The 20,029-nt window shown below is 42.7% G+C and overlaps 1 pseudogene across 1 annotated transcript in view; it reads right to left on the reverse strand.

The window, feature by feature from the left end:
* The window catches only part of LOC147011781 (glucagon-like peptide 1 receptor), a 66,863-nt pseudogene that overhangs the window by 1,548 nt on the left and 45,286 nt on the right, over positions 1 to 20,029 (reverse strand). The window contains exon 13 of the transcript XR_015051625.1: positions 7,171 to 7,212. The product of XR_015051625.1 is annotated as a glucagon-like peptide 1 receptor (transcript). The remainder of the gene's footprint in view (positions 1 to 7,170; positions 7,213 to 20,029) is intronic.

The raw sequence follows: 20,029 nt of genomic DNA on the forward strand, positions 1-20,029 counted from the left end.
CTAATACTATGCCATTTAATAAAAAGAATAAATGAAAAAAAACATTTCTTAAACCCCATAACACCGAAACCCTTTTGCTCCATCTTGCTTGCTTAATGCACCATTATGATGAGATGTTGATGTCAGTTCAATGACTTTCCATGTTTCCAGTTTTTCCTTCATGAGAGTTTGATTCTGTATCCATCTTGTCCACTCTGTGTGTTCTCCCCTAGCCCTCATTCCTCCCCACATCCCTTATTTCTCCAAGTCTCCCTCTATTTTGTCCTTCAATCTTGCCTTGCTGTTGGTGTGTTTCCCATTCTCTTTCTACTGTTCATTGTGTTCTGTTACATCAAGATCTGTTCAGTATTCTAGCTCCTCTATGAGCTTTGACTTGCATACAAAAAGCTATAATAATATAAATAGACAGATAATGAATGTGCACATGTTTAAATGAAACTGCACAGAGATCCAGTAAGTTATTTAATAAATGAGCAGCAGGATTTTCTGGCATCGCAGAAAGCCTTTTCCCGCAATTCCTAGAATTTGTATGTGACCTTCTTTGTTTGCGTTGCAGTGGAAGGAAAGACACAATGGCCTTTGTGCGCTCAGTATAGCATCATTAATTACTACCTCCGCCACCGAAGGTGAAGGTTATGTTTTCACCCTTTCTGTCTGTTTGTTTGTTTGTGTGCAGGATATCTCAAAAAGTTGCGGATGGATTTGGACGAAACTTGGTGGACATGTTGGGTGTGTGACAAGGAAGAATTCCTTTAATTTTGGTGACGGTTCGAATCCAGATCTGGATCTGATATTTGAAAAGTGATTCTTCAATGAGAGATCGGGCCAAAAACGATATAGTACTGTATAGCATGATATCTCAAAAATGTATTGGGCCCGAAATGTTCTCGTGGATTAGGCATGACGGGGTGAAGATATGCGCTCCACCGAGTACCTTTCTAGTTTAAAGTTGCACTCTCCTGTACATTTGGAAGCTTGTTGGAATCTTTGCAAAATGCAAAGGCCATCTATGTCCACTTTGTACTCAAACTAAAGTTGACGAAAACAAGAGCTAAAAAATTGTTAAATTTATTAATTAGAATTCTCCATATTCTCATAATAGAGGTTTGTTGAAAATTTGATGACAAAAGCTCAAGAGGTAAAAAGGTTATGGCCTGGACAGACAGACTGACAAACAAACAGGCAGTCATAGACCGGTACTTGCAAAATCAGTCAATCCGATCTTGACCTTTGGACCTCAAAAACAATAGGCTTCTAGTTTGAATGGTAAACTAATTGCATGACCCAATATACAAATTATGTTCAAATTTTAAGGCAATCGGATGAATTTTAAAGATTTTGAGCCTGGTGTTGGCGTAGTGGTTAGGATAGCGGCTTGGGATCCAAAAGATCCTGAGTTCACTCCGTTGGCCGCTTGAATTAATACACACCAGGAGGTTGACTCAGCCTGTCATCCTTCCGAGGTCGGCAAAGTGAGTACCAGTGTACTGGGCCCGGTGTATGCCCCGGTTAGAACAGGTGTACCATATCCCTGTGTCGTAAAAGGCGACCAGGGTTGCGTCAAGAAGGGCATCCGGCGTAAAACCTGTGCCAAATCATTATGCGGATCATAACGGATGATCCGCTGTGGCGACCCCGAACGGGAGCAGCCGAAAGAAGAAGAAAAGGATGAATTTTAAAGATTTTATGTGATATTGACCTATTTGACTTTAAGCAAAGGGCTTCAGTGACCGAATATGCGAACCCTGTTCAAATTTCAAGTTATACAAGTATGGAAATTGATTATTTATGTGACCGTGACCTTTGACCTTTTGACTTGAAAAACAATGGGCTTCAGTGACCTAATATGTAAACCCTGTTCAAACTTCAAGTCAATTGCATGAAAATTGACGATTGTGACCATGACCTTTGACCACTAAAACAGAATCCTAGCTTTTTATTGGCAAACCAATTCCCTGACCAAATATGTAAATTCTGTTCAAATTTCAAGTCAATCAGATGAAAATTGACGATCTTGTGACCTTGACCTTTTCACCGAGAAAATAGGGGAGGTCCATCAGTGGGGAAGCACAGTCCACACAGCATCAGGATATGGAACAAAACAAATATAATACACAATTACACCACCCACACAAAAGTTCTGCAACTAACTCCCACATCGACATCTTCATGCAATTGTTTCTATTGCTAAACAGTCACCTGTAACAAAACTGTCAAAAGATGTTATAATGATAACCTGTAAAAGGATTGTGGTGCTGTATTGTGGGATTGTGCTTCAATAGTTCTGTTTATTCTGGGCCCTTTTCTTTCATAAATGATGCATTATACAGTTACTTTGGAATCCACAGCAGTTTCCCAGTTTGTGCATGCGGAAGTGGCATGCGGGTCCAATACCGCCCCCTTTTAAATCATTAAAAACTCCTCCAATAAAAGATTTGTTTCCCCCTAAATTTCACCATGAAAAGGGCAATCTTGCGAGGAAAGGGACCCGTAATTCTCTATGAAGGGAAACTTTTCTCTACCAGGTACTTTTAACGCCATAAAAACCATTTCTTGATTAAAAGAATGCCCTTTTTGTCATGTAAAGGAACTTTTTCAGTATTGAAAAGGGCACTTTCACACTCTCATTGTGATTCGTTAGACTCATCAAAAGGACTCTTCTTTATAGAGGAAAGGGCATTTTATGGAGGTCAAAAAGTGTGTGGGGTTGGGGGGGGGTGGGTGCTGTCTTGCCCCCCCCCACCCCAGCTCTGCCACCCCTACAAGGGATCAAGGAGGTTTTCATTTCGGAAAGAGGTCTCCACTGGGGTGTTTACTATGGAGCGCTACCTAAAAGGCACAGTGGACAATGTCAGGTGGATTTGTTTCTTAACATCGAGACTATAGTGATGACCCTGACAGACCTCAGAGATAATAGCATACCCGCTTTTCAGCTGCCTGTTCCATGTTCGATTCCCAGGCCAAGTATAACCTGACACCCCAACACCTCACAGGCAGGTCGGGACTGACAACACTGAGTACATTGATGTTAAGCCAGTTCGGTCTGCCTTCAATTATTGCTGGAGATTTCAAAAGAGTAGGCCATAATACAGTATGTATATATATATATATATATATATATATATATATATATATATATATATATACATATACACATACACATATATATATATACATATACACACATATATATACATATACACACATATATATATATATATATATATATATATATATATATATATATATATATATATATATACATATACACATATATATATATATATATATATACACACATATATATATATATATATATATACACACATATATATATATATATATATATATATACACACATATATATATATATATATATATATATATATATATATATATATATATATACATATATATATATATACATTTACATATATACACATATACATATATACATATACATATATACATATACATATATATATATATATATATATATATATATATATATATATATATATATATATATATATATATATATATATATATATATATATATATATATATACAGACAAAGAACGTTACTATGTCACCCCCCCGCACCGAGCAAAAGTGGCATAGTAGCGAGAGTGGCATAGTAACGAGATTTTGTAAAAACGGCCTTATTTTCTCAAGTTACCCATCTGTAGTTAATCTTTAGACAAAATTTATTCCAGCAAGTAAAAGGCACGACTGTTGTATAAGCTAAGCGAACGGAGAACATACACACACTAACAGAGTTCACACACTAACATATGGCATGGCGAGAAATTCACGACGCACAAAGCTTTCAAGAATCGTCGGCTGGCGCATCTTCTTTCGGCGGATCTCGTGCATCTCGTTGTCTAGCCGATCGCACGCTTGCATCACACCGGGCTTCCCGCTTCTCTGCTGCATGAACTTCCGGACGGTGCTACAAGCGCGCTGGGCTTCCTCAAACGGAATGATTTCCTCCTCGACAGTTACCTCGTCATCTTCGCTTTCCACCGGCTCCTCACTGCACAGAATCTCCTCCAGTGTGAAATACCCGCCAGTCGCGAGGCGCTCGTCGGCGCGCCTTTTCCGTGCATCTTTTCCTCGGCAGGCAGAGCTTCCCAGATGTCGGGCAGCTCCGCATCCTGTGGCTCAGTTTGGATCTCCTCTTCGATGAACTTGGCCTTCGCGAAACAGTTCCTGATCGTCGACTTGCCGACCTGCTCCCAAGCACGCCTGGCGACGTGAAGAGCGTCGAGCAACGTGAACTTGAACTCCTTTCCCTCGTCTATGGCCTCAAGCCGGCGGCATAGCAGGAGCTTCTTGTAGTGGTGCTTGAGGTTCTCTATGATTCCCTGATCCATTGGTTGCGAATTGGCTGTCGTGTTGGGTGGGAAGAAGACCAGTTGGATGTTGTTCAGCTCGAGCTCGGGAGGGTGGCCAGAGAAGTTATCGAGACAGACCAGCACTCTGCGTCCCTGCTGGCCGAGTCGTCCGTCCCACGCATGCAACATCTCCTCGAAAAGCTCCGCCGTCATCCACGCCTTCGAGTTCGCCTTGTACTTGACCGGGATCTCTTTGTTCTTGAAGGCACGGGGTTTCTTGGAATTGCCAATCACCAGAAGAGGGAACTTCTCGCTGCCGCTCATGTTTGCCCCAGCCAGAAGAGTGATCCTTTGCTTGCTTTTCTTTCCTCCAGTACACCGCTCTCCCCTGAAAGCCATGGTCTTGTTCGGAAGCAGCTGCCAGAAGAGTCCAGTCTCGTCCAGGTTGAAGACGTCGTCTGCGGAGAACTGCCCGAGTAAGGGCCGGAGAACCTGTTGTTGCCACTCAAGAAGGGATTGCGAATCCACCGCTCCAGCTTCGCCCTGCACTGTCTTGAACGTGATGCCGTGGCGCTTCTTGAAATTGCCCAACCAACCGTCGCTCGCTATGAAGTCTGGGATGTGCATCAGCTCGGCCAGTTTCATCGCCTTCTTGATCAGATCACCGCTGACAGGCACATTCTGTCCTCTTGATTGCTTCAGCCACATGAGCACTCCCTCATCAAGCTTCGGGTCGTGAGCCTGCGTCAACTTCATGCGCTTCGATGGAAATCCAGCTTTGATTGCAGCCTCGATTGCATCCTTCTTGCTGAGAATGCCCTTCACGGTGATTCTCTTAACTTCGACGCCCCATTTCTTGCTAATCTCCCTGGCCAACTTGGACTGATTCGGCTCCTTCTTCGCGGCATCGATGATCTCCTTCTTCTCCTTCAGCGTAAAGTCGGTTCGCTTGCGTTTCTGAGCTGACATTATGGGCTGAATTTGAAAAAAATGATGTCACTGTTGTACGTGTGCCTGCGTGTCTGTGTGTGTGCTCGCGCTTTTTTGTGTCTCGTTGTGCGTGTTGTGATTGGCTTGTTGTGGCTGGCATCGGGGAGAAGAATCGCGTGTTTTGACACAGTCTGACTATGCGCGTACGTATTGAGTTATGTTGTGCGCAGCTGGACTGTAGTTCGTCGCTTCGCCTTTGGACGTGAGTGTGATAATCGAGCACTGCGCAATACAGACTTTTTCACGACTCGTGCCTTTTAACAGTCACACAGTAGTGGCATGGTAGCGAGAGTAGGGGGTGGCATAGTAAATTTATTTTGTATTGAATTTTGTCGGGACCGAGCAAAAGTGGTATAATAGCGAGAGTGGCATAGAAGCGAGGTGGCATAGTAACGAGCTTTGACTGTATATATATATATATATATATATATATATATATATATATATATATATATATATATATATATATATATATATATATATATATATATATATATATATATATATATATATATAAACTAGCCGAGTATGCATACACATTGAAAGCAAGAACGAACTGTGCTTCCCCATTGTCTCGGGTCGCTCAGCTGCATTTATTTATATTTTTATTTACAGATGCTTTCCAATGGTTCTGTGGTTTTTCCCGGTGTGTCGGCTTCAATGTTTGTTGGCATGCAAAATTACCATGCTTCCCCATTGTCTTGGGTCTCTCAGCTGCATTTTTTTCTTTTCTTTCTCCATTTATTAATATTTTCAATTGCAGATGTTTTCCGATGGTTCTGTGATTTTTCCTGGTGTGATTGCTTCGATGTGCATCGGCACACAAAATTTCAGCTCTCAACGTCACCCGGAAGGTACCGAGCTTTAATATCAGCGAGTCAGTGAGTGAGTGGTTCGAATTAACTTTATGTATTAGATATATTTCAGCTAGACATCACCATCGAGGTTTTGATCCCCTTAGTCCAGAACATAACATAGTTGTGTCCCACGGCCATCAAATCAGACAGAGATAGAGATAGAGACATAGAGACATAGAGACATAGAGACATAGAGACATAGAGACATAGAGACATAGAGACATAGAGAGAGACAGAGAGAGACAGAGAGAGAGACAGAGACAGAGACAGAGAGACAGAGAGACAGAGAGACAGAGAGACAGACAGAGACAGAGAGAGAGACAGAGACAGAGACAGAGACAGAGACAGAGACAGAGACAGAGACAGACAGAGAGACAGAGACAGAGACAGAGACAGACAGAGAGACAGAGACAGAGACAGAGAGAGAGAGAGAGAGAGAGAGAGAGAGAGAGAGAGAGAGAGAGAGAGAGAGAGATAGAGAGAGAGATTCAACATCATCTTGTTCTTCCCACAGATACCATTTTGAATTTGTTCAGGTCAAACTGCAGAATAAATTGTGAAATCCAGTGCTTCTGCAAGTTTGTTGATTAAAGCTAATTAAAGGAAACGCATGTTCACAATCAGGAGATATGGTGATGTTGAAGGAATTGTTTTAGCATCATGGTTGTCTTTTTTGGAGTAGGAGGCTGTGTGTGAGCTGAGATGTAGTTTGCGCTACTCGGTCTGATTCCCTTTGAGGTTTGCCCGGTCTAGTTAAGCATGCAGAAATAACCCCACAGCAGCTAATTCCATAATGTTTGACTCCTGCACACCTCCCTCCTCCTACCTCTCACACCTCCCTCCCTACCAAAACGCCCTTAGTTAAAATTATAACTTCTGAAAAGCTTGCATCAATATAGCCATGCTTTATGGATCCACCTGAGACACCAAAATTAATTTATGGTGAATCTGAAGCACACAATAAAGCCTCAGCGGAGTTCCCTCACCTCGCCATTTGCAAAGCAGTACAGCATGGATACGAAGAGACCCTGTGCAATAAAAAGAAAACACGATTACAATGTTAGGTATTGTTCAAGTCAATCAATGAAACTAATGCAATGTAAAAGCTTTCCAACTCCATGTGAACGGTGGTCTAGTCCCATATGGCAGTCGATGTTCCTGTACAACGACGATCCCTGTGTACGTTTGTGAGGCCAGGATGGATACAGCCATTACTGGCTCTGCTTGTGGCAAACAGATCGATTTCAAGATGTCTCTGTGGACCTTCAAGGTCGAACATAGACTGGCCGTAACACTGATCCACCACTTTCCCACAGGGTAAACCTGACTTCATATATGTCTACAAGATTATAAATATCTTTGCTTGCGGAGCGGTAACGATCATATCCTTTTACGACCAACTATACACACTCATCGCAGCCATTATTATATGACCTGCATCGGTGGATCAATGTGTGGACAGGTGACGTCATGGTCACCTTGTGTGTGTGTGTGTTTTTTTCATGCACGTGACCACAATGACTCACAATTAAACCATGTTTGAAAAATACCATCTGTGTTGCAATCGGTGGTCTTTACATGGTCATGGTCACAGCCTATCATTAAAACGGAGTACCGCTCAGCTATGATGATGTGATGGCCAAAAAGAAGTGTTCAGCCACAAGCCTAGGGCAGGCCCGTAGCCAGGGCTCAGTATTAAGGGGGGCATATGAACTGGATGGGGGGGGCACAATTATTACATTTAATTTTTTGATAACCCGGTATACTATTGTATTCATACAGCATTGACACATCTATACTGAGGTTGCCGTCACATACTAACCAAATTGATCTCAGCTAGATTTAATACGTTCCGATGTTTTTGGCCAAAAATTATTCAAATGCAGGAGAGCCGCAACAAACTGGCACATTCACAATGCAGATATTCAATGATTAGACAATTGGCACCAATTCAGGTGCACTTATACAAGGTGTTTTCAAGAATTGGCATTAGAAAATTAATATACCAGAGATACAATGCCTAAACGGGGGAGGTTGGCACCGGAATCAGTGCACTTTCAAATAAGATACAGTAGGCTATGACCTGCGATCATCACGTTAAACTATCAACAGCAAATATGACCAGCCTGAAGATACCACAAAGTCCGCACTTAAAGCAGTCAATTACACAGAGGTAAGGTTATGCACAAAGCACTAGATATGGGATATGCAAAGCACCAAACACAACATTTAACTTAAACATCAGAAGTACAAAGCAGCCGACCACGACGGGCGCTGACCACAACCACAACCACACACGCATCACCAGCAGTCACACACAAAATATGAACTCCTCATATAGTTTTTATACCGCTGTACTCGCTGTCAGAAGAGCTGCAGGCGACGCGTCTCGGTGTGGAATCTTCTGAGGACCTTCTCCTTCCATTCATTCAGGCATTTATGTGTGAGGTCTCTCTCGAAGGCCAGCTGTACCAGTTGTGCCTTGCGTGCATGGCGCATGGACCGTCGATGGTCAGTGAAGACATTCCTCAATGTTGAGAATGAGTTTTCACACATGGCAGTGGACGCACCAAATGTTAGTCCAAGTCTCATAGCAGTCACTACACTTGGCATGGCTTCCAGCATTTTGTGGTATGTTGAGAGGAGTTTTTGTGTTGTCCATCTCTCGTTTGGCTGCTTTTCTGTCTGTGTGCGAATAAACTGCTTTGCAACCACACACTCTGTTTCAGTAATGGTTGACTTTGTTAATGTCATGATGTGCTGGAGCAAGTGGGGATCCAAAAACGTGTCATTTTCAGGATTCAAGGCAGCGAGTGAATAGGTGAGTTGTGTGTTGCGCTCACTGAAGCACTGAGCGATCTCTCCAAGCACAGTGTCAATGCGCTGTAAAAAACCCTCTGCAGTTCCGTCTTGTCATTGTCGTTGTTTTGTCCTGTAGTCTCCAAAACTACAAACTGTTCCAAGTTCTTATGCATTGTGCGTCTCCGTTTTGGTGGTGCAGGTGTAGAAGTGCGAGCATCGTTGGCCTTGTTCCACAGATCAGTGAATTCATCCTCAGAGCGGAGTTTCTTCTCGCACTCTGTAGCACTCGCCACCAGTTCCAACCCCGTTAGCAAGTCCATGTCCTCTGCCTGCAGGAGTCTGTTAGGGCCACCTAACATCAGCAGTTTTTGTACAAAGATAGCAATGAACATGAAGGCAGGCCCAGAGACTTCCCGCAAAAGTCCAATATCCTCCATCCTCATCTCTGCACCGTAGGCGCGCTCTGCATCAATCTCCGACAGTAAGGATGAGATATCCTTAAAAGATCCTATAATCACAGACACGTTGGCTAAATGTCCCGTCCACCTTTGATCAAGAAGTCGTTTTAACCGCTCACCTTTATATTGTACAGCAACAGTGGGCTTTCTGAAGAATTTGTACAGGCAACAACAAACCTCGACGAAATCAGTGACAGCTTTCTCTGCTGCCAGTGCGTGGATAACTACCAGATGGAGTTGGTGATTTAAGCAGTGCACATAGGGGATTTCTCTTTCCAATATCTCTTGCAACAACTTTTGCACCCCACCGTGCTTCCCAGCCATTACCGAAGCCCCGTCGTACACCTGACTTAATATTTTTGACGTGTCAAGTCCTGTTCTTGTCAGCTCTGCAATTATTAGGTCTGTCAATGTTTTTGCATCTCCAGCGTTGGCTGAAGCTATTGTGAGTAGACGCTCTGTTGCTTCATTTGATGCCGATACAAAGCGAATGATGATTGATATGTTCTCACATTCAGTGGGGTTGCTCGTCCCATCCACCTTGATGGTAAACCACGATGTGCCTACTTCTTCCACGATAGCATCCGTCACATTACTCAATGTGAAGATCAGTTCATTCTACATTTCTGGACTAGTATAGCTTGCGTTTCGTGGGATATGCTTTATTATTTCGGCTAGCTCAGTGTCTTTTTTTGAGTGTGTAGTTTAAAAGCGAGAGGAAGAGCCCACTGTGCCCATCTTACATATCCTCAAAATTATCAAGGCTCCCTCTAAAAGGTGTCTGATTTTCGGCGAGAAATCCCACATCGTACCGGTTTCTATTTAGCTGGTCAGCATTGAGGAGTGTGGAAATCTCCTCACCACAATCGATGCGCCTCTCATTCTCCTTCCACCTCAAAATACAAGTTAAATGTTCTTTGAAGTTGCGTGTTTGTGAAACCGCTTGTCTTTCTCAACGGCATGTTTCCAATTCCGGTAGCTTCGCACTGTGAAAGTAGAGTCCACTGGGCCACGTGCGGTGTTAAACTTCCTACATGGATAGTAGAATGCTGCATCTGTCTGCACTCTGTATTCCAGCCATTCATTAGTCTGGTACCACGAGGACACAAACGAGCGACTCTTGTTCTGCAACAGATGGCCAGGGTACTGCTGTAGAACAACTTGATTCGGTCTCTCACTTCCAAGATCATCGGGAAGCGGCTTGACAGTCACACCCGACCCCGAGGCCGCCGCCGAGCGTGGCAACTCGGCTGCCTGCGCTGGGGCTCCAGCTGCAGGGCTAACGTTGCTGGCTTGGCCAGGTTGGCCAGCTTCTGTCAGTATTTCATCGACATGATCGTCTCCTCCTCCTCCTCCTCCTCCTCCTCCTCCTCCTCCTCCCCCTCCTCCTCCCCCTACAACATGTCTTTCATCATCTTCTTCATTTTCGTCGCTTGCATTTTTTCCTTTTCTGAGCCATTTTCGTATATCCATCATCCATGTCTTTTTCTCCTGCTGCAAGCTCGTGCTCTGTGATTCGTCCCTTGTGACTCGTGTCACTAATCTCGCGACATTTGACGGTTTTATTTATTAAATGATCCATCCATCAAAAACAGGTTTTATCTGCATCATTTCAAATGTTAGCACGATTGCAAACACACATATTTTTAATTTTTATTATAAAATTACTTTTGTAAGATGGAGGGTTGACAGGTTGTGAAGGTCACGTGGTGCACGTGCACTTCCATGTTTAATTATGTAAATTTATGTCTTTTCCTTAATCATATTATGACTATATTACATTTATACCTAACTTGCAACCAATCAGGTAACCTGCTCAATAGGGCCTCCATATCGAATACACTGATTAGCTATTCCTTAAAACTGAATGATCCACGATATATATATATATATATATATATATATATATATATATATATATATATATATATATATATATATATATATATATATATATATATATATATATATATATATAACCACCCACAACATCGACATTCGACACGAGGTCTTGGCTGCTGGCGTTGGTGCTTGCATTATTATCTTTTATCTTGTGGTCTTGGCCTGTATTGTCTTGCCAACTGCTTTTGGAAATGCGCTGGCAAGCGCACACTTATCTCTTGACTCTTATTCAAAGAAGGATTTTATTAAAGAACAGTTTATCCAAGAAGGCCTTATTATTAACCACATTGAACATCTGGAATAAGGGTTTTAGATCACACAGGTGAACTCTTAAACAGCAAGGAGTTCACAGTGGGCGCTCGTCCTTAAACATTAAGTTGTTCACGGTGCAACAGGGCATAAATGGGTGGCGTACAAGTGGGGGGGGGGGCACCAGATGCGCCATGGGGAGTATTGCATCCAAATGCCTCCCCCCCCCCCCCAGCGACAGGCCTGGCCTAGGGCTAACTGAGCTGGTAGGATGGCCTGGAGGTTTGCACACTTATCTCTAAGCTATCTAGCCTGGGTCCGAATCTCAACCCAACTATGAACTGTCATACCAGTGTTTCACAGGCAGTGTGATTGATCATTGTGTGGGCTGTTCCTTTGATGGATGTTAAACTGGGTGTCCTGTCTGCTGGAATTAGTTGGTGGATGTTAAAGATCCCAGGGTGTCCTTCTTGAAAAGAAGGCGAGTTATTGCCCGAACACAAAACATATTACAAATTCTTGACCTAATCTTAGTCGAACTTCAAGCCTGGCCATCCAGTTCATGAAAAACTTGGGCCAAGCTTCCACTGGCCAACCCCACATGAACGTGGAAATAATTGTGGCCATTAAGGAAGAATACGAAGTAAAAGTGCTTCCTTCTTGTTTTTATTCGACTTCTTTGCATTGCTCTTATTCGAGGAGACCAAAGGTCCTGTTGAATGCACTTATCCAGTACTTTCACGATTTATATTTTGTATATTATAATAATATTCGTACTTTCATTGTTTAAAAAAAAAACATGTAATCATCACGAGTTATAGATTAGTTTCACCACATCTTTCAACACATCAGGAAGGTCTTTAATATATGGACGCAGCTGTCAGGAGGAATAAGGGGCAGACCAGAAGTACTCGTTGGATTGTAGTTTCAATTGACAAGATGGGGCATTCGTCACCTTTGAGCTGTCTATTCTGGGTTTGATTCCCGACCAAAATGTACACTGTCGGATTGGTGCTTCGTGGGTGCGGAGTTGCCTCACAAGGTTCCCCGTCTGCTATAGCATGGTCTGGTGGACATTAAACATCCAATCTTGTGTATCAATGAAGGTTCGGTGAGTTATTGCAGGCACCCTGAACAAATTACAAATTCCTATCTTAACCTACAGAGGGCACTGCATCAGCATCACAACTGTGACACTGAGAAGCATCACACCTGTGACTCGTTTCCTGCCTTGTTATATGTTCTGTACGTTAGCTCTTACACGAGCCACGACATGGTATTAAAAAAAAATAATAAATTGTGCACACCTGTGGGCTGAACTCTTAATTCACTCCTAAAGTCCCCTTGCCAATATAGTCCAGGGGCAGAAGGGGAAAAAAAATTGGTAACGTAGCACACACACCCAGTACACAGAAGGTTTGACTTCATATTCTATTAGGGGGATGTGTTGGGAACATTTTCAGGTATGATGTCCAGTTGGGTTGTGGTGTCATTTTAAAGTGGTGAAGCCACTTCAATATTTGACTATTTCCATCCGTCCGTCAAAAATGACGAAGAAGAACCTAACACACACTGTTTCTATGAAAAATGGACCCTTTAGTCCACTGAGACCCCTTTGACTCTTGAAGACCTTTTAAGACCCCCAAGATCTTTAAGACCCCAAAAGACTCTGAGGACCCAAAAGACCCATAAGACCAAAAACTCCCCGATTAACCAGATGACCCAAAAGTTCCCAAGGACCAAGAGGACCTAAGTGACCCCAAGGACCCAAAAGACCCGAAATACCCTGATGACTCAAAATATCCTGAAGACCCACAAGTCTCCCAAGTCCTATACACCCTTTTAAGACTACAATAAATGGACGAGGGGTGTGTGTGTGTGTGTGTGTGTGTGTGTGTGTGTGTGTGTGTGTGTGTGTGTGTGTGTGTGTGTGTGTGTGTGTGTGTGTGTGTGTGTGTGTGTGTATATGTGTGTGTGTATATGTGTGTGTGTGTGTGTGTGTGTCATGTTTTTTGTGGAGTTCTACATGGAGTGTTCTGATGTGGAATGTGATACACCCAGATGATCTCCTGAGTTGATTAGGTTAATTAACTACAAAGAACCCGGAAGACTTCCCATGTTTTAAATGCACACCATTTTAGGGTGTATGGAGCAGCTTAGTGGAATAATAGGTCATTCTGTGGCATGGTATTCTATTAACAAAATAAAAAACAAAAATAATGATAACACTGTAACAAACCATATATTAATTAATACAAATAATATTAACAAGAATAGGGTAATTCTAAAGGGTGATTCTCATGGGTTCTTATGGGTGGTTCTAAAGGGTAATACTGAAAGGTTCTAAAGGGTAATTCTAATGGGTTTCGTTCATTTCTCAGCTTTGTCTATTTCATATTAAAAATGCCAAACTGAACCGCTTCCTTCAGACACGGGTGTGATTTTGTTTTCTACAGCGTACTTTATGAAGGAAGGTCATGCTCGGAAAACGCTATTTTCATGCCTTTGGAATGAAGGGACCATGTGTTCAAGTGACCATAAAATGTTATTATTTTTCCGATTATATTCAAACTGGTGTCAAAATATTCGTCTTTGAATGCTTTTGTTGTCAAAACCCGAGTTGATCTTTTATTCATTTTCATATAATAGACCATGTTGAATTGCATGTATATTATTGTGCAACAATGATATTTTGGCACATTTCAATGCAATGGAATGATTAAGACTTTAGCAACTCATTTATCCAACAAATTTTGTCCTTTAATGAATTGTTCGTGCGCGCGCACGCACGCACGCACGCACGCACACTTCTGGAAAACAGAATTGCATTATTAGTTTAAGATACTTTTTAATTGTCGTAAAACTTTTTTTTTAATCAAGGGGGACGTCATGCTCGGAAAATGTCATTTTTTGATGCATTTTGAATAAGACGGTGCCTGCCATCAAATGACCTCCCACATTTTTATTATCTTCCTGATTATGTTCAAACAAATGGGGAAATATTATTCTTTGGATGACCTTGATAGCCAGCATTCACAGAATCAATTCTTTATTCGTACTATTTTATTTAGCCATGGTAAATAGCAAGAATAGTGTTACGGCTGTGGAAAGTTGCAATACACCACCAGACCTCAGGTTAGATATATCGATAAGTTCATGTGTAGTTAGTCCACACCCGTTGTTTAGAGGGAATATGTGTGATTCATCCGGGCTGCGATGCTTTGAGTTAGCCATTTTTCTTTACCTGTCGTTATTTTGGAACAACCACGCCATCTCAACAACCACGCCATTCACACCACAACGCCAATAAAGGAGCAACGAAACCAGCCCCACCCCAATTTCTCCTCCGGTAAACAAGTTTGACGGTTGGAAACCAACTCCCGCCCCAATTTCTCTGGAATGTTCCTCCCCCCACCCACGCACCGCGAAGGGCGGGGCGGGCGCAGAAGAAATAAAAGGGCAAGAGGAGCGCCTGGAAAAGCGCGGGGATAGCAGAGACTTGGGGCAGTCGTGTGGAAGTCTTGGTCGTCGTGGTCTTGGTCCAAATCTGTCGTGGTCTTGGTCCAAGTCTGTCGTGGTCCAAGTCTTCATCGTAGACAGACTTGGGGCAGTCGGGTGGAAGTCTTGTCCTCGTGGCCATGGGGAGAAGGCGTCATGACCTCCCCACCGTTGCAAGGCCCGAGATCAGGCGCGGCTGTCCTAGTGGCCATGGGGAGAAGGCGCCACGACCTGCCCACCGTTGCAAGGCCCGAGATCAGGCGCGGCTACGCTAGTTGCCGTGGGGACGAGACGTCGCGACCTGCCCACCGTCGCACCACGAGGGTGCGGGTAAGACCCTTCGGTCTCGTGGGCCTTTTTGGTCATCCACGGCCCACGACCATAAAGGTCTACGGACCCCGTCTACCCCCTTGCCTGTGAGGGAGGTCTTTCTTTGTTTTTGTATGCATGCTGTGGCGCCGTGTCCTGCCAAGTAGAAACTGTGCAAGTGCTTGTAAATCATAATTATAGTCGGTCGTATTGCTTTTGCATTCTATTTGTTGCTTGAATATTGCATGATTCCTTGCTTGTGTGGTGTGTGCAATATTTGCTTTGTAATAAATGTGCTTGTGTGAAATGTATCCCATTCGTCATCTCTTTCCCCATTGAAAGTGCCATCTTGCATCACGTAAGGGATTGGTAGTGGGTTTAGACACCCAGTAAATAATCTGAACCGTCGAGGTCGGCGATAACTCCGCTCGGTTATCCCTGCATCACGGAACGAGCCGCTTAAGCGGTTCGTGTCCGGAGTCGACCTGTGGCGTTTTACAACTCCTCGGTCCGCTACCCACGCGGGTACTTAGGTATATCGACATTCGGCGATTCACCCTATTTCGCGCGGGTAGAATGCGGACTGGGTTGTGGTGAAGTTAAACCCCCACCCGTGGCTAGCTCCTTGGCGGTAGTTCCAAGAGGGTCACGACTGAATTGTCCGTTCCGGTGGGTGACGCGTCGCGATTTGAGTTACGTGGCCGATCGCACGCCGGGCGGGCGAAATTCGTCACAATATCCTGCAAAACATTCACATCTCTACACATTCCACACCACACAGTACTATTAATGAAACACTTACACATACTTTTCGAACAACTGATGTTTCATAAACAATATATATGAACATACAAAAACTCTGTTTCAAGCATACTGCAATATACCAATCGATATCACGAAATGAGTCACAACTAAGAACAGGGTTTTGTTTCAGAAACTATTCAAATACCCGCAAAGTGATATTTTCTGCTGATTAAGTACAAATAAAATATATTAATAAACTTAACACTTTTCCCTCATCAATTAACAATAATTCACAAATGAAAACACTTGAACTGATACGTGTGACCATTAAGACAATTAAATGGTTTGACAACACGAGGGATACAGCAATTCACAATAGTGAACAACAGTATCATACTCTACATATGTATATCAACATATGGATATCAAGTTACAAGATAATTTATATTTTAGTGATTACATGTAATATGAAACTATTCACGCTGACACTGTACGCTGGATTCTTATGTAGGGAAAATGACCATATACATGCCACCAATTCATTTTTTTTAACCAATGATAAATGGTTATAGTCATGAACAGCATCATTTTCTCATAAGTCTGGTCATATTCAGATGATACTTATTCCTCCTCATCATCATCAAAATCACTTTCATTGAATTCTGCTGGTTTGTAACTGTGGCGGCATTCCTTAGTTGCCATAAAGGTACACGCCTTGGGACACGTTTACCTTGCAATGGTAAAGGTCAATATGCCTGCATCCTGATTCTTGGCAATTGCACGGCACGAATTCAATGAGACTTGTTGGGGCAGGTGGTCTTGTCATCAGTATGGTTTCCAAAACGGTGTCATTCTTTTTCCCAACCAGATCAGATTTCTTCCAAACTATAATGCCAATGAGTTAGCCCTCATTATGTGCAGACGTAAGCTGTCAGTTGTTGGGGGCAGGTTTTCATTTGTCTTATTTTTCTGACAAAAACTGTAGTAATAAACTTTATCAGCAGTGACACCAGCCTTACCTGCAGTTGTATACATGTAGAAAATGAATTTCTCCAATGATTGCAGCACTTCCTCTGATGCAACTGGATGATCAGCCAGCTGCGCAAATGCTTGCTGGTGGTCTAAACTCTTCTTTAAGGCCTCAAACGACTTATTCTTTCCAACTCCATAAAACACACTTGGTTTGATCACACTCTGTCAGAGCATGTAGACCAAGAAGTGCAGTGCAACGATCAATTCCAAGTCTGCCAGTGACTTCGTGGATGGGGATGAATCGGTGCTTGTTATTTACACCTGTCTCAAATCATAGGCTCTCACATGCTATGCCACTGCTAAAAATGGACACATGGAATCAGACCATCTGTGTTATGTGATTGCAGGATGATTCTCTGGTGATCAGCAGCTGCATGCTTGGCATGTAGAAGGAACCGAGTCTCGGCTTCCTCATGATCTGGAAGCAGATCCTTAAGTTCCTCAGACTTTCCTCTCATGATGCTCACTGTTCTTGTCCCAGTCCTGAATCCCCCAGCAAATACCAATTGATGCCCTTGTAGTAGATTCTTTTTTGCAACTTCACACCAACTCTCTGACAGAAATTCAGCAAGACAAACCTTGTTCAGTGGATTTGACAAGTACTTATTCCACTGCTTTGGAATAGGTGTGCTGCTTCCTCGGATTCAATTTTTGAATCCTGTTGTTTCATCTCGGTCATTGTCTTTCGACGATTGTCTTTCTGGATGGACTGACCTGTCATATCAATCAAATAAAACATCGACATGACAGTGTATGTTATGTCACAGATACTGCTCTCGTGAAATTTTAATATAGATCGTGGAAACTGGTGATTTTTCACTTCCTTCAATCACTAAGGAGTCAAAAACAGCTGTTTCCAATTTTTTTCGCGCATGAATACCGTCCAACTAAAATAAAAAATGGCCATCACGGAATTCTGAAAATCAATATATCATCTTTTCCATTGATTGACGTAAAGACATGGATAAACTATGTTTTTACATGTTTTCAACGATGAGGAACTCTGTTAACCAAACATCGATCAGATGTATATGAAGCAAATCATCAATCTGCTCCAATTCCTGCAAGACACACAAACGGAACTGAATCTTGCATCTTGCTTCGTTGGAAAAGATGTGCACCTATTTTTTCACATTCAACAGGCATGACTATGTCCAAAACATTTCAGAACATGTGGCACATGTGTTAACGGGAGCAGAGCCATCCATTCATATGGCAGGAGCGACAGTGGTGAGTTTTCAGTCAATATCAATTCTGTTGCATTCATGTCCATCGGCCCAGATCAAGCAGAAGAAGATGTCAACAAACTACACAAAGGAGATGGTGCCATAATTAGTTGGACAACAGATCCTCAAGCCTGGCTGAAGTACTGCTTAAGTGCACCAGAACGAGCGAGGCTTGTGGGAGAGACTGAATGTTTACTGAATATTACTGAAACTGGAGTAAGGAAACACCATCACTATTCTGCCTGGAAAAATGCCAGACAAGGACAAGAAGTGAAACAACTAAAGAGTGTGGTGGCACGAGCAAATCCCTTCAGTACATCAGAAAATGATGATGGTTCTGAGTTGAAGATGATCAACCTCATCACAAAAGAGATAATGCCCACAAAGGTACATCATGATGTATTGGACATGGAATCACGTTGAAACAAGGCTCTCGCTACATTTGTTGAGGAAAGAATCAATGGAGAAAATGCAGAAACTGAATTATCTGAATTGGGGTGATGAATGAAAAAATGTCAGTCTCAATATGGCATCTGAAGTTGCCAGTTAGAAAGCAACAAACTCCCTATTTGTTTGTTTGCTCTTCATTGCAAAATCATCCAGAGAACTGGATCTCAAAGACATCATTAGAAAGCATGAGTTTTCTAATTTCAGTGCTACTCTCCTGAAGTTTGATGGTTCTCTACTGCCCTGCTCCAGCAAATCTACACTCATCCACAAACTGGAGAGCATGGTGTCAGAGACAACCATGCTTAACACTGCTCAAACATCTATTGATGCAGACAGACTTGACCACTACAAATCGTCGCAAGGTTTGACTTGCATCGTAATTGATGACATCACCCTCATACAAGAGCTGATTGAACAAAGAAGTCAAACAGGTCTATGCAGTTCCTAATTTGGCTTTTTTGATCACTCTGTTGACAGCAAATCCAGCAATTGCAGTGAAGCATACATCCTGCTCGATAATTTCAGCATTAAGATTTATCTAAGCTATTGAACAAGACAACTATGGACAGTAGGCAGATCGTCCAACAGGTGGTACGAAGTAGAAGATACCACACACACCAAGGATTTCAAGACATTTCTGGGCAGAACGGAAACAAAGGCCAATCTTGCTTTGTATCTGGCACAAAAAGCTGTTCGCTTCTACAAACTGCCGATCAACACACACACACACACACACACACACACACACACACACACACACACACACACACACACACACACACCATCATCATCATCCCAACCAAACATAACACAGATTTCTGGTACACAAGAGGAAGCTGAAACACTACCGATACTGTATGCAGTGGTGGTGAGCCAGTTGGGTAAAACTGTACACATTTACTCATGTGACACTGATGTGTTCATGCTAAATCTGCATCGAGTGCCAGACCTGAACCAATAGAGTGTCACCATCATGGGCACCGGCGATTGACAGTGAAAAATCAAACTCAAGCCGATAAACGATTCTCTCAGCCCAGCAAGTGCAACGACATTGCCAGTATTTCATTCTATCACTGGTGTGAATTTCACTGGACACATCAATGGAAAAGGAAAACACACATGTTTCAAGGCTTTCATGAAAGTTGTTGATGATGTTATCAGTGCTCTGGCTGGAC

Source organism: Eptatretus burgeri, chromosome 15 (genome assembly GCF_056783735.1).
Source record: "Eptatretus burgeri isolate ZD-2024b chromosome 15, Ebu_testis_v1, whole genome shotgun sequence".
Classification (NCBI taxonomy): domain Eukaryota; kingdom Metazoa; phylum Chordata; class Myxini; order Myxiniformes; family Myxinidae; genus Eptatretus; species Eptatretus burgeri.